Below are 16,818 nucleotides of genomic sequence, written 5' to 3'. Positions count from 1 at the left end.
CATGAAACTGGTTGGCTTCCCGCAATGATCTGGAATGGTTGTTTCTAGGCCTTCTCCACAGTTGTTCTTTTGCTAGTTCCTTTAAATAGCATCATGATCACACCTCTCATCTTCAACCTTCTGCAAAATTCTTATCAAATTCAGTAAAGCATCAAGTATTGCATTGGTACCATTCTCTCTGTTCTCTTTCTAGGACTACAATTATATGCATGCTAGAAATTTTCACTGCGTCCTGTTGACATTTTCCTTTCTTTGCTTCAAAATCATTATTCTAATTCACTAGTTATCTCTTCTGCAAGTTTAATCTCCCATTTTATTAAGTTCTTAATTTCAGCTATATTTTTATGTATAAAATTTCAATTTGATTTTTTTTTCTTTTTGTGGATTCCTGTCAGCCATTTTTCTTGAAAATGTGAATAATAGTTACTTTAAACCCAACGTCTGAGAACTTCAATACATGCAACACCTGTGGTCCTATTACTATTGCCATTTCTTTTTTTTTCCTCTCGATTTTTGCTTATTTTTTCATTGTCTTCTGACATGAATGATAATTTTTCACTGAATATGGCCATTGTGTATAAAAAACTATAGAGGTAATTTGAGGCTCTGGATGTCTTTCTCAAGGAAAGATTTAATTTTGCTTTGTTATTGTAGGGGCAGACTTTATTCGTCTTGTCTTATAACTATAACAGAGCTGGCTTTTACTCTTTTTGAGGACTAATTTATTTCCTGTTTGCTCTTTCTCATGGCACTTAGCTCTTTAGGGTTCTAATGGAAATCTGAGGTTGCTTTGATGTTATCCTAATGTCATCAAATAGATGTGTGTGTGTGTGTGCATGCACAGCTTTTCTCATTGCTCTGGATAGAAGTCTTGTTCTTCAAAAACTTAAGCCAGCATTGCTGGAAGTAGGACTGTTACTACTCTGAGAGCCAATCCTTTCAATATATTTTTTTTAATTTTTACTTTTGGCTTGTTTACAAGCTAGAAAGTTTTAAAGAGCTTTTCTTTATTCCTTTTCTTCTGATATTTCCTAGTAATATGCTTTGACGTCTTTTTCAATTCGATCTGGAAATTCATGTCCTTCGGAAGTGACAAATTGTATGTTATTATTATTGCTAATTTACTTCATTCTGTTTCCTAATAGGAATTCCTTTCAACTGGACATTGGCTCTCTTTGTTAAACTTTTCATTTCATAGCATTTTCCCCCTTTTGCTCTCTTTTATTTAGTTATCTTTTTGTCTTTGGAGTCCTATTTTTTGAGAAATTTACCCATTTTTCCTTCTTTTTATTCATTTTATTATGCGTATGCTATTATTTTTACTTGTATGGGCTCTCCCATACAAGTATTCTTTTTTATATATTTGTTTATATTTTTTTTCTATTTGTTTTTATGCAACAGTTTTGCTGTGTGTTTATATTTTTTTATATTCTATTTGTTTTTATGCAACAGTTTTGGTGTGTGTTTTTCTGAGTAAACTCAATATAGCAACTTTGAAGTATTCAGTTTCCCTATATTATTTGTTCCCTTCAAATTATTTGAATTAGTTTTTCCTGCTTTTTTTCAAATAGGAAGTTTCCTCAAATACCTTTGATTATTGATGGTTTATTCACATTGAACAGTGAGAAACTATATAAAAGGTTGATTGCTCGATGTGTAGGAACATGCTTTGTTTATTGGCATGGCTTCACAGTGGGTGCATGACCACTTTTGGGGGAATTCTCCAAACTTTGATATCTGAAAATGTTTTATATGGGGTTTCTCAACTTCCACAGAGAGAACAGTACAATATCCTTCCTTAGCATTAGAGGAGATGTGGGTGCCAGTGCTTTGAGAGACCCCTGTGCTTAGAGTGCTTTCCTTGGTTGAAGTCCTCCTCTCATGCTTTGGATTGCCTAGGGCCAGAAGCATCATCCAGGCAGGTTTGGGGGTGGGCAGGGTTCTGAGAACTTGACCTTAGACCTGTACTCTATCAGTCCACTTTGGGGCACTTTCTTCATCCTACCCACGTGAGTTCAACCAGATATCCTGAGAACATCCAGGACTCAAGTCTATGGGGTCATCTCAGGGCCCCTTGGCTGACTACAGGAGGGCAGCCTGGTAAGTGAATCACTTCCACTGATCAACAAAATATTTATTTTACAGAATCATGAGAATTTGGGCCACCGGAATGCTGCTGACATACTGATTTGGGGTGATCTTAACCCATGTCATACTGGATGAGATCAGCTCTCTTGGCTATCAATGGTTTAATCACTGACCTGTGAGCTTGAGCATGTGTTGTCTATTACCTGTCCATATTCCCAAGAGTGCTACCTCTGAGCTATAGTCCCCAGTGACAGTGGGGCGGCAGTAGGTTTTATTTTATTCACACTTTGCCAGCGACATCAACACCACACCAGAACTTACACAACATGACAGGTGGTCTTCTAAGAGTGTGTAGCCCTATCTCCTTCTAAAACTTTTAAGACCATCGTTCCACAGCCCAATGGACTCTTACAATCAATGTTTTCTTTTTTTTTTTTTTTTTTTGGCGGTACGCGGCCTCTCACTGTTGTGGCCTCTCCCGTTGCGGAGCACAGGCTCTGGACGCGCAGGCTCAGCGGCCATGGCCCACAGGCCCAGCCGCTCCGCGGCATGTGGGATCCTCCCGGACCGGGGCACGAACCCGTGTCCCCTGCATTGGCAGGCGGACTCTCAACCACTGCGCCACCAGGGAAGCCCCAATGTTTTCTTTTGACTCTGTCTTATATGAAGTTGTACTCTCTTAATTTGATCTTCAGACATGTTGGACAAAGGACAAACATTCCTTGTGTGAATGGAATAGCTTTTCTCACTCTGCCCACAGGCCCCTTTCCAATCCTCCCTGGCAGTAGTGGTGTGGAAGGTAGGGGTGTCAGCAACACTCCAGTGCAGTGATTATAGCCTGAAATGCCCAAGAGAAGACATAGTTGAAAGGTGTGTTGTTTTATATTTACGTTATAAAATTCTAAATGGCAAATCTAACATGAGGAGGAAAAAAACATCATTCGCAGTTTCCTGTATAATCTAGGGGAGACCTGCATTTTCGTTCATCATCAACAAAACACAATTATAGCCTTTGAGAGAGCCATTAGAAGCCAATATTCATGAGCAGCCTAATGGACGATTCAGTGTCATGAGGAATGATTTAACCTTAATAATATAAATTATATTAGGTAACTTCAGAGGTAAGAAGATTTATAATGTTTTTATACTGTTTGAATACAAAGGGTTTCTGAAGAATCATAGCATTGGGAGTAATAACAGGTTTACCACCTTTTCCTCTCAGTGAGAGATATAAAATTACTCAGAAATGACATATCTGACAGTCTAGAACATGAATAGTCTCTACACTTGAAGAGGAAAAGGTGGTACTGGAATACCATGAAGAATCTTCATGTGCACTGATTAGAGAACAGGTTCATTTCCTTTCCACTCTTGGTGTCTAAACAAAGAACTGGCAAAGGAGGTCTGAATTATCTCAAAAGAACAGGCTGATGCCAGCCACTGGGTTCCAGAGGTTGTCTCCTAATAAGGTCTCTTTTCTAACCAAAGGGCTTCCATTGCCCCAATCCATAAGTTAAGCATCACCTGGGCAAGGCCCCTCTCTACAGGCGCACTGGCCATCTATGCCTGGACTAAATAATTTGAGTTAACATGATGCATGCACTCTATTTCTCTGTTTGTAGGTTTCTCCCAATAAACCTTGCCTGGCATTTGTGGTATGTATCTGTAACTCCCTCGCTTGAAAACATGCTCATCCATGTGATTAATACATAATATGCTTTGGTATCTATACCATTGTCAAATTATTGTTCAATTTAAATTATGTCACCTTAAGTTCATAAATGGAGTGGTTATCTCCCTCATTAGAGATAATCAATTGATGCAATGTTTAGATTGTAAACTACACAGGGCAAGCATAAAGAAATTCAATATATAAATGCCCCAACTATAATATGTTAAGAATAACACTCAACTAAAAGATAAATGAGCTAAAATAAATGAACTAAGAGATTTAAAAACATATGAGGTAGGATTTTAAAACTGTGTGTATTAGGTAAAGAATAAAATATGTATTTTATTGCAGATCTAAAATACTGATTTTCATTTAACTTTCAACTTCTTAAAGAAAACAAGCCACTTTATTTTAAATATTTCATAATTAAAAATGAGTGGTTTCTATAATTTCTTATAAAAAACTTATTAAGTAAATGTTTTCCAATACAGAGGTTGATAGAAGAGGGTAGACTTCTTTCCCTTAAATGTAATTTAACTCAGTAACCTGTTTTCATTCTCCTATTTTTCACATCTTACATCTTTTCAAGTTCTATTTGTAAGGTAAAGTGAAGTAAATTGTAGGGCAAATATCTCAATAAAGGTGAATCCTGATACACAGTGAATCTTAGCATTTTATTTTAAAATGTATATTCTTCTTCATATTCTTTTCCATTCTGGTTTACCACAGGATATTGAATATAGTTCCCTGTGCTATACAGTAGGACCTGTTGCTTATCCATCCTATATATAAAAGTTTGCATCTGCTAATCCCAAGCTCCCAATCCTTCCCTCTCCCACCCCCCATGACAACACAAGTGTGTTTTCTCTATGTGAGTCTGTTTCCGTTTTGTAGATATGTTAATTTGTGTTGTATTTTAGATTCCACATATAAGTGATATCATATAGTGTTTGTCCTTCTCTTTCTGAGTTACTTTGCTTAGTATGATAATCTCTAGGTCCATCTCTGTTGCTGCAAATGGCATTATTTCATTCTTTTTGATGGCTGAGTAATATTCCATTGTGCGTATATATGTGTGTGTGTGTGTGTGTGTGTATATATATATATATATATACATTCTTTATTCATTTGTCTGTCAAAGGACATTTAGGTTGTTTCCATGTGTTAGCTATTGTAAACAGTGCTGCTATGAACATAGGAGTGCATGTATCTTTTCAAATTATGGTTTTATCTGGGTATATGCCCAGGAATGGGATTGCTAGATCATATGGTAACTCTATTTTTAGTTTTTTGAGGAATCTCTATACTGTTTGCCATAATGGCTGCACCAATTTCCCACCAACAGTGTAAGAGGATTCCCTTTTCTCTACACCCTCTCCAACATTTATTATTTGTAGACTTTTTTAATGATAGCTATTCTGATTGGTGTGATTTGCATTTTTCTAATAATTAGCAACGATGAGCATCTTTTCATGTGCCTATTGGCCATATGTGTATCTTCTTTGGAGAAATGTCTGTTTAGGTCTTATGCCCATTTTTCTATTGGGTTGTTTTGCTGTTGTTGTTATTGAGTTGCATGAGCTGTTTGCATATTTTGGAAATGAAACCCTTGTTGGTTGCATCATTTGCAAATATTTTCTCCCGGTCTGTAGGCTGTCTTTTCATTTTGTTTATGGTTTCCTTTGCTGTACAGAAGCTTGTACGTTTGATTAGGTCCCATTTGTTTATTTTTGCTTTTATTTCTATTGCCTTGGAAGCCTGACCAAAGAAAACATTGGTACGATTTATGTCAGAGAATGTTTTGCTTATGATCTCTTCTAGGAGTTTTATGGTGTCAGGTCTTATATTTAAGTTTTTAACACATTTTGAGTTTATTTTTGTATATGGTTTGAGGAAGTGTTCTAACTTCACTGATTAAATGAGGCTGTCCAACTTTCCCAACACAACTTGCTAGAGTGTCTGTCTTTTCCCCATTGTATATTTTTGCCTCCTTTGTCAGAGAGTAACTGTCCATAGGTGTGTGGGTTTACTTCTGGACTTTCTATTCTATTCCATTGATCCATATGTCTGTTTTTGTGCCAATACCATGCTGTTTTGATTATTGTAGGTTTGTAGTATTGTCTGAAGTCTGGGAGGGTTATGCCTCCTACTTTGTTCTTTTTCTTCAGAATTTCTTCAGAATTGCTTTGTCAATTCTGTGTCTTTTATGATTCCATATAAATTTTAGAATTATTTGTTCTAGTTCTGTGAAAAATGTTACGGGTAATTTGATAGAGATCTCATTAAATCTGTAGATTGTTTTGGATAGTATGGCCATTTTAACAATATTAATTCTTCTAATCCAAGAGCATAGGATATCTTTCCATTTCTTTGATTCATCTTCAATTTCCTTTATTAATGTTTTGCAGTTCTCAGCATATGTCTTTTAACTCTTTGGTGAGGTTTATTACTAAGTATTTTATTTTATTTTTGCTGTGATTTTAAAAGGGATTGTTTGTTTGCATTGCCTTTCTGATATTTCATTGTTAGTATAAATAAATGGAACCGATTTCTGTATGTTAATCTTGTATCCTGCTACCTTGCTGAATTCATTTATCAGTTCTAGTACCTTTTGTGTGGAGTCTTCAGAGTTTTCTACATACAGTATCATGTCATCTGCATATAATGACAATTTTACCTCTTCCCTACCAATTTGAAAACGTTTTATTTCTTTTTCTTGTCTGATTGCTGTGGCTAGGACTTCCAATACTATGTTGAAGAGAAGTGGTGAGAGTGGGCATCCTTGTCTTATTCCAGATTTTAGTGGGAAGGCTTTCAGCTTTTCACTGTTGAATATTATACTGGCTGTGGTTTGCCATAAGTAGCTTTTATTATGTTGAGAGATGTTCCCTCTATACCCATTTTGGTAGGAGTTTTTATCATGAATGAATGTTGGATTTTATTGAATGCTTTTTCTGCATCTATTGAGATGATCATGTGGTTTTTGTCTTTTCTTTTGTGGATGAGCTGTATCACACTGACTGATCTGAATATGCTGAACCATCCTTGTGACCCAGGGATGAATCCAACTTGGTCATGGTGTATGATCTTTTTTATGTGTTGTTGGATTCAGTTTGCTAATATTTTGTTGAGAATTTTTGCATGTACAGTCATCAAAGATACTGGCCTGTAATTTTCTTTTTTGGTAGTGTCTTTGTCTGGTTTTGGTATCAGGGTGATGGTGGCTTCACTGACTGTCTTTGGGAGTATTCCTTCCTCGTCAATCTTTTGGAAGAGTTTGAGAAGGATCAGTCTAAGCTCTTCCTTGTATGTTTTGTAGAATTTGCCTGTGAAGCCATATGGCCCTGGACTTTTGTTTATAGGGAATTCTTTGTTTTTGTTTTGTTTTGTTTTACAGATTCTATTTCACTTCTGGTGATCGGTCTGTTCATGTTACCTATTTTTTCTTGATTCAGTTTTGATCAGCTGTCTGTTTTTATAAAGTTGTCCGTTTCTTCTAAGTTGTTGAATTTTTTGGCATAAAAAATGTTCATAGTATTCTCGTATTTTTGTGTGTGTGTATTTCTGCAGTATCAGTTGTGATTTCTCCTCTTTCATTTCTTATTTTGTTTATTTAGGTCCTCTCTCTTTTCTTCTTGGTGAGCCTGGTCAGAGGTTTGTCAATTTTGTTTACCCTTTCAAATCACCAACTCTTGGTTTTATTGATGTTTTTTTATTGTTTTTTAAAAATCTCTTTTATTTATTTCCTCTCTGATCTTTATTACCTCCTTTCTTTACTGACTCTAGGTTTTGTTTCTTCTTCTTTTCCTAATTATTTTAGGTGGTGGGTTAGATTGTTTGAGATTTTTCTTTTTCCTTAAAGAAGTCCTATATCACTATGAACTTCCCTCTAAGAACTGCTTTTGCTGCATCCCATAGATTCTGCATGGTTGTGTTTTCATTGTAATTTGCCTCAAGGTATTTTTAATTTCTCCTTTGATTTCATTGTTTACCCATTAGTTTTTTAGTAGCATGTTGTTTGTCTCCAAGTGATTTTTTTTTTTTCTCATTTCTTTTTCTGTAGTTGATTTCTAGTTTCATGCTGTTGTGGTCAGAAAAGATACTTGAAATAATTTCTATTCTCTTTAAATTTGTTGAGGCTTGTTTTTTGCCCTAGTATGTGGTCAATCCTGGAGAACGTTCCATGTTCACTTGAAAAGAATGTGTATTCTGCTTCTTTTTGGATGTAATGTCCTGAAAATGTTAATTGAGTCTAACTGTTCTATTATATCATTTAGGATCTCTGTTGCCTTATTGATTTTCTGTCTCAAAGATCTGTCCATTGATGTGAGTGGAGTGTTAAAGGCTCCTACTATTATTGTATCCCCATTAATTTCTCCCTTTATGTCTGTTAGTACTTGTTTTATGTATTTGGGTGCTCCTATACTGGTGTATATATGTTAATGAGTGTAATGTCCTCTCCTTGTACTGATCATTTTATCATTATATAGTGTCCTCTTTATCTTTCTTTATAGCATTTGTTTTAAAGTCTATTTTGTCTGATATGAGTCTTGCAACCCCTGCTTTCTTATCATTTCCATTTTCATGAAATATCTTTTTCCATTCCCTCACTTTGAATCTATATGTGTCCTTTGCCCTAAATTGGTTCTCTTGTAGGCAGCATATTGTAGAATATTGTTTTTTGTTTGTTTTTTTAATTTTTTAATATTTTTTTATTCAATCTGTCTCACTGTGTCTTGATTGGAGCATTTAATCCATTGACATTTAAGATAATTGTTGATAGATATGGATTTATTGCCATTTTAAACCTTGTTTTCCCATTGATTTTATATTTCTTTTTTGCCCCTTTCTTTTTCTTTTTCCTTTTGTGTTTTGATGATTTTTTTTGGTATCATGCTTATGTTCTTTTTTTTTTTGTTTTTTGTGACTCTACTGTATGTTTCTGATTTGTGGTTACCCTATTTTTCAAGTATGTTAACCTTTTCCTAAATCTACTTACCTTAGACTGATAGTCATATAGGCTCAAACACATTCTAGAAAAAAAAACTACAATTTTTCACTCTCTTCCCCCATATATCATGATTTTGATGGGCTCTTTTACATTTTCATGTTCATCCTTTTGCTGTTCATTGTAGTTATCATCACTTTCACGGACATTTTTTTAAATGTTTTTTTTTTAATCTGTGCACTGGCTTATTTAAGTGATTTACTTTCCAACTGTGATTTTCTCTTCCCTGTAGATTCTTACTTCTTTTCTATTTAGAGAAGACATTTCAATATTTCATTTAGTCTAGGTTTAGTTTTGCTGTATTCTTTTAGTATTTGCTTGTCTGAAAAATTCTTTATCTCTCCTTCTCTTCTAAATTTTAATTTTGTTAGGTAGAGTATCCTAGGGTGCAGGTTTTTCCCTTTCAGGGTTTTGAATATATTTTGTCACCCCCTTCTGGCCTGCAACATTTTTGTAGAGAAATCAGCTGATAGCCTTATGGGAGTTCCCTTGTAATTAACTCTGTTTTTCTCTTGCTGTCTTTAGAATCTTCTCTTTAACTTGCCATTTTTATTATAATATGTCTTGGTGTAGGTCTGTTTGGGTCTATCTTGTTTGGGACCCTCTGTGCTTCCTATACCTGGATATCTGTTTCCTTCTTTAGGTTTAGGAAGTTTTCAGCCATAATTGCTTCAAATATATTTTCAATCTCCTTTTCTCGTTCTTCAACTTCTGGGATCCCTGTTATGCATAGATTGGCACACTTTACATTATCCCATAGGTCTCATATTGCTTTCATTTAACCTTCTGTCTGCTGTTCTGATTGGGTGATTTCCGTTATTCTATCTTCCAGATCACTTATTTGTCCTTCTGCATTATCCATTCTGCTATTCATTGCCTTAAGCTCAGCTTTCATCTCACTGAGTGATTTTTTAAATTTTTCTTTGCTCCTCATTATAGTTTCTAATTTATTTTTACAGTAATCTGCATTTCTATCAATACTCCTTCTTAATTCCTTAATTCCATCTCTTTTTGAACTCAGTGTCTATTAGACTGAAGAGATCTTTTTCATTGTTTGTTCTTTCAGGGGAATTCTCTTTATCTTTTAATTAGGAGTGTTTCCTCTGCTTCTTCATTTTACTTATAGTCCTCTTGCTCTATGAGTTTAGGAGAAACAATTACGTACTGTGGTCTTGGAGGGCTTTATGTGGGAGTGTCCCTGTGTTGCCTGCGTGGGTTTAATATTTTTTGGCATGAGGGCTGTTTTTAGTGTGTATGCCTGCCACCTCTTTCCTCAGTGTATGCTGGCTGTTAGTTATCCCCTTGACAGGAGGTGTGACTGATGTTGTGCTGACCAGAGCCTGCACTGGATATTGAGTGGGGCCTCCACACTCCAGACCATTCAAGTTGTCTCCATGCAGCGAAAAGCAGTCCTCTCCCTAGGTCTGTCCTCTAAACCCCAACTTTCAGCACCCAGCCCCTGCCCATACGAGAGGACATGTGTCTTAAGTTGGGGCACACAGGGCAGTGGCAAGGACTGTCTTTGCAGGTGTCTCTCTGTCCCACCTACCACAAACCTGCTGTTGTGCCCTCCTTTGAGCCTCTGAAGCTCCCTGGCTGATCTCCCTGCCAGTGAAGGGATCTTCTCAGGGTGCAGGAACATTCCTCTTTTTCAGCTCCCTCCCAGGGGTGCAGGTCTCATCCCTGCATCCTCCTTCTTTTTTTTTTTTGTCCTACCCGGTTATGTGGAAATCTTTCTTGTCCTTTCAGGTGTTTGAGGCCTTCTGCTAGTGTTCAGTATGTGTTCTGTGGGAATTGTTCCATTTGTGATATATTTCTGATGGATTTGTGGGATGAGGTGAGTTCCATGGTCTTTTATTCTGCCATCTTGAATTTATACCCCCATGATGTTTTTTAATCTTTAAATGTAGATTATATCCATTGTGTGTGTATCTTCTATAAAAGGTCAGTATTTGCCACAGTATAATTGGCAAAATTATACAATAAGTAAAATGTATTCTAGCAATCATTTATATAATTTGGTATATTTGAATGTATTAGTACATTTATATATTTATATAAAAATACTTGAAGAATTGGTTTTAGATGGCTTACAATAATAAATATAGCAAATATATTCAGGTTAAAAAAAACAAAGATTAAATATATTCAGGAAAGCATAGGGCTGAGTACAGAAGTACAAATGCCACCAATACTTTTCAGTTAATAGAAAGGGGTCACATATTTGATTCTAAGCTTCTTTGGAAGTAAAGCAAATAAGAAATCAACATCAATTACTATATTCACAGGCTCTAAAGGACTCAGGTATGGAAAAGAACTGAAAGATCAATGAGTGTCCAGTGATTTCAATCAGTAGCATATGAAAATAATACTTATGTTCTATATCATTGTCACATAATTATTATCACTTCTTTCTTATTGATAAAGGCACTTCTCCATCTTGTTTAGACATTTGTGAAATAGAACTTATAAAACAAAATACTGTAACGGAGCTCATACAGTCATACATGAAAACAATGTTATGTGCATGCACGTGAAGCAGCAACCTAAACATGCAAAGTATACACAACTAACAGAAATAAATAAAACTTCATAGTTAAACTTTGTGTTTAAGCTTTAAACTATTCCAGTTATGTAAAATATGATACAGCAATTGATTCAGCTACATATTAATTTAAAAAACATATGAGTATATGGAGAAATTACTTTTGGAGCTATTCTAACTTTCAGAACTTTCAAGTTTTCAAATTCAGTTCAGAGTGGAAGTCTTGTAATATTAAGCAACATGAAGTGACAACCTCCAAAAGTGTGTGTTATGTTTCTCAAAATTAAACATTTGCTAAATCAATGCTTATTACAACATGACAAGTGAGGGAAAAAAAGACACCCACCACTTAAAACAGAAAACATCTGTTCTGTCTATGCTTCATGTAGATATCATTACTGAAAATATAGGTCAATTAATTTCTTCTGTTAGCTTTCACTTCACAGGGATCACTTAGACTGCCGGATTCTATTCAAGTAATTCATTAGTGAAAACAAGGAAACTAATTTTTGAATAATTCTCTGTTATAAAGACAAAAAGAAACTTCACTGTGCTCCTACCTTCAGCTTCTCTTCCCTACTTGATATCACTGTAATCATAACAAAGCGTGAGACACTCATGCTTTAAGCTTCACTGTACTCTCCAATCTCCATCTCGTCTATGTCATCCCCTAATATCTCCAGCAAATGGCACTTCCTTTCCTTTCATAATTGCCACAATCCCAGTTCATACCAGGAAAGGTGAAACTACCAACTGCTGTCTTCATTTTAGATCACTTTTTGACGATGTATCATCTCTACTTTACTACATTAAAATATTTTTCATTACTCACAGCTACCCGTAAAACACCTTTGAGAACAACTGTCTATATATATATATATATATATGAGTATATATATATATATATGAGTATTTATTTATAACATTGTGTCTTGAACTACTCTACTAATACGTTTTTCACATGATGAAACAACATATGTTTGAAGGGTGAGATAAAGATAAAATAATATTTTTAATTGGCTTCTAAGCATGGTTACTAATTACATCACTTATAATAGTGGGTATTTATGTATACACCAAATTGTCCTCCTAATAATTTGATTCTGGCCAACTCTATAAAGTTTAGGTCATAATTGTTTGACCTCATTATGTTGGTGACCAACAGTTGATAATTAAATTTGTGGCATCACTGCCATTTCTTGTTGATTGCTGTGCCTGCCTTACTAGAATGATCTTCAACTATTTTGTAAAATATTCATCCATTTTGCAAAATTAAGCTTAGTTAAAACTGGATAATAAAATTCATGAATCCACTTACCAGGTAGACATAAATGTCAATAAGTAACAGGAAGTAACAGAATTGAAAGCTAGAAGGAATGAGGGGTGCACTGCCATCCCTGCTGGTTTGGAATCGTCATACTTCCCTAAGGATGATTTACTGACCAAGTATGACATGGGACCACATGACACTGAGACCAAATTCCAGTGCCAGATCAACCTATATATTAAGTATTACCAAGCTCATTATTTTAATATTGTAGATTAAAAACAAACATAAGTTCTCATATATATTTTTAATATCCCAATGGATTGTGATTTCCAAGCCCTGGTTATACACAGAACACTTTAGAGACTGCAATTCAAAAGCACGGGTCTGATCATACCCTCTACTTCTTAAAAATCTGAGTGGCTCTCCATTGTTTTACCAAATTAGTTTTACACTTAAGATAATTCACATTATAACTCTAATCTATATTTCTTAATTAATTATATATGTACCATTTGTTCTAATCACTTGGAAATACTAGTATTTCTTAAATGCATAGCATACCCTCCCATCAATGGGTTTCTGTTCAAGCTATACCTTCCATCTAAAATATTACTCCAATTCCCATTTCCACCTGTCAAAACACTTCCCATTCTTCAAAGATCATCTCAAATATTATCTCAATGGAGTTTTATTAGATTTGGTAGATAAATTAATTTCTAACATATATTTCACTTTAGTCATATTTCTCTCATAAACTAACCATGCAGTAATTCAAAGAGGATGTGGATTAACACACAGCATAATTGTTCTGTCGGGCTTAGGTGAGATGGACTTGGCAGGTGAAATGAGTTGGGGATCTTTTATTGTCCCTTATTGCAGCAAAGTGAGGAAACTGGTTGAAGGTCAATATCAGGAGCCTCAGGTTCAAAATTTCCGAAATGATGCGTCTTCAAAATACAGATGTTCAGTGAAATGACTAAAGTACTCTGCTGATAAATTAAATAATAGTACTGTCTCCTCTGAATTAAAAATAAAACTTTTTTTTCTTAATTTTAAGCTCATTTTCTCCCACAGATATTTCTTAAGCTTTTGATATCCTAATGTTTACATGTACTAGAATATATAATTCCTCTATCAATTTTTTTAGTTACTTGAGATTGAATATAGTTGTATACCCTGTGTTTTTCAAAGTGCAAAATTATTTCTAGTAGTGAACAATTGTGGGAGCCCATATTTCACATTAGTAATTGGGAAAATTTTTCCATAAAGGGATAGGTAGAAAATGTTTTAGGCTTTGTGGATAATAGGGTAGCTGTTGTAACTATTCAGCTCCAGTGTTGTAAGTCACATTAAACAAATGAGCCTGACCATATTTCAAGGTACATATCTTCATTTACAGACACTGAAATTTTAATATACTTTTCATATGTCAAGAAATATTCTTTAACATAATTTTTTTTCCAACCACTTAAAAATGTTAAAAACTATTCTTAGCTCAAGGACTGTACACAAACAGGCAATGGGCTAAACTTGAACCATGACCCACAGTTTGCCAGTCCCTGTCCTAGCCCATTGATTTCCAAATTGTGCTCTATGCTCCTGCACCAGGTACTAACTTTTGGGACAAAAGGATAAGAAGAATAAGAGGATAAGACTCCGTACCAGAGAGTTATCACTTTGTAGGGAAGCAAACTTTGCCACCCCAAAATGTGTCTTTTGGGCACAAGGATTATTTTAAAGAAACAGAAAACTCAGAAATTTTTCTTGTTTCTTCCCTCTTAGCTGCCTAAGGAATTAGATAAAGGGCCTAGTCCGAGAAGAGCATTATCAGCAGAGATATCTACAAAGATTATGGGCTAGGTGTGGTGGGGAATACTTGTCAGAGTCTAGAGATCAGAGTTCACCCTGTATCACGTTGTCTCTGTGTGGCCCAGCAAACATTTGTTTACCAAACATTTGTTTTTCCACCTCCATTGCAACCGCCTTCCTCCCCTTTGAAGTCCCAAGCCACCCACCACCCCCAATATCCTCTTTTGTCTTTAGCTGAAGATGGTATTTAAGGTGAGGGTTTCAGCAATTTTGGCAAGTTACTCAGTTTTCCTGGGTCTTTCCCATGTATAAACTTATTAAACTTTTGTTTGATTTTCTCCTGTTAATTTCTCTCTTGTCAATTTAATTCTTAAACCAGTCAGAATAATCTAGAAAGACAGAAGGAAGTTTTCTTCCCCTCCCTCACACTTTTTTTTTTACTTTGATAGATACATGTGGAAATAGTTTCCTGTGCTAATTTTTTAATTTTTCTTTTACTTTTTTTTTTTTTTTTCTCTCTTTTGAACACCACAGTTCTGATAGAAGAGAAATAACTTAGTTAGGGACTTGAATAGGGTGAACTCAAAAACACAAATAAGAAACTAACTTTAGGATAAACTTAGTTAATCCTAGTATCTGATCTTGTAAGTGGATAAATTAGGGGTCTCCCCAGAGAAAGAGAACCAGGACTGGCTTTCTTGACATACGAAAATCCATTTTGGACTAAGTCATTTTGTGATCTAAGTCTGGCCACAATGCTTGACCTTGAACAGGACTCAGTAATCAATGATTTTAAGTAAGTGAATGCAGGAACAAAGGAAAAACAATCAAGAAACAATAGTTCAGCAATAAAATGGAGTCTTAGTTCCTCCTCAAGGGATATACATAAAAATCCAATACAGTCTTTGAGTTCTGCAGGAACTGGGGCCACCACCCAGGTGTAGGATGAAATGATGATGTTGATCCTCATGACTTCATTCAACTAAAGCTTGGACTCTGTCAATCTTTTTCCCAATTCTATGCTGAATTCTCCTCTGCTCAAGCCCCTTTATGAATACGCATGTACCCTTAGCTTAAAACTTCCTCAATTTTCCTGTTCTGGGAGACACTGCTTTAGGAAAATCCCCAGTGTTCTCCTCACTTCCTGCAAGTAATAATAAATCCTCCCTTCTCCTCTGCTTTGGCTTGGTTGTGTCTACAGGCTTGACACCCAGCAAGAGGCAAACCCAGTTTTTGGGTAACAGTCTAATTGAAATAGCTAAACCAACTGGACTGTGGGTAATCAGAGTAGCTTGGACATACAATAGAGCTGGTTAGAGAAGCTGAGCCTGGCAAAGTAGCTAGAGTAGTAGGAAGAGAAACAGGGTCAACTGGAGTAGCTGAGGGAGTACTTGGAATAGTTGTAGCTACTGCCTAGGAGTCATTTTGGAAAAGTAAAATTTGGGGGGCAAAAAGTAGAGAAACAGTTTCTTTTTCTAAATGTGGGAACCCAAAACTTTCTATATTGGTTTTAAATGAACTTAATTCTGGCATCTGAAAAATCTCTACTGCAACTCAACCTACCAAGACTGTAAGCTCCTGTGTGCAGGATCAAACTTATTTATTACTATTACTATTTATTATCTATTCTCTAAGGGTCTGATAGGAATACAGTAGGATAGTTACACAGGTAGTTTTAAAAATCCCACTAGGGGATTATAGATAGAGGGGGAACCTTAGGGAACTTTGGGAGACCACTATAAGTGGTCTTACGATGATCACTCAAGAAAGCTGTCAGAACACCATGGGACAAAGCAGGTAAAGCCATCAATAAAAGCACAAGATAAGCCCCAGGCCATTAAGTGGAAAAAAAAAAAAAATGAGGCCTGCATCCTGTTGGTCAAGTCCAGCAAGACAATGATCCTTAGAACCAAGGACAGGAATATAAGGGAAAGGTGATATTCCAAAGCAGAAGACTCTCATTATACTGAAACGGGAGATGATTTAACATATTTTAGTATGTGTTACCACCCTTCTGCTGACTTGAATAAGCGCCATGAGGGTCCTAATTTGACCTTATAGGGTCAAACACTCTCCTGCCTGATGTGGAGGAGCTAGTGATGAAAGCCTGACGTCTACTCAAAGAAAGAGGAAGAAAGTGGTCTTCTCCCCTTTCCCCACTTTCCTTTGATTATAAAATGTAGTCTGCTTAATTCTCGGGGCAGAGCCCCTTTGCATGCCCACTTGTACTCCTCACAAACATCCTATATTAATAAATCTACTTCTTGCCTATCACCTTGCCTTTCACTGGATTCCTTCTGCGCTGAGACACAGAGAACCTGAGCCTCAGTAAGTTCTGACACCAGGTGGTTCTAATTAGTGACTGCAATTAAAAGACAGTGAGTTCAAGTCATAATCTGGGTTTGGGCTGGGTTTGAGTCCCAGCC

The sequence above is a fragment of the Lagenorhynchus albirostris genome, chromosome 3 (genome assembly GCF_949774975.1).
Source record: "Lagenorhynchus albirostris chromosome 3, mLagAlb1.1, whole genome shotgun sequence".
Taxonomy (NCBI): domain Eukaryota; kingdom Metazoa; phylum Chordata; class Mammalia; order Artiodactyla; family Delphinidae; genus Lagenorhynchus; species Lagenorhynchus albirostris.
This window is presented reverse-complemented; position numbering follows the sequence as displayed.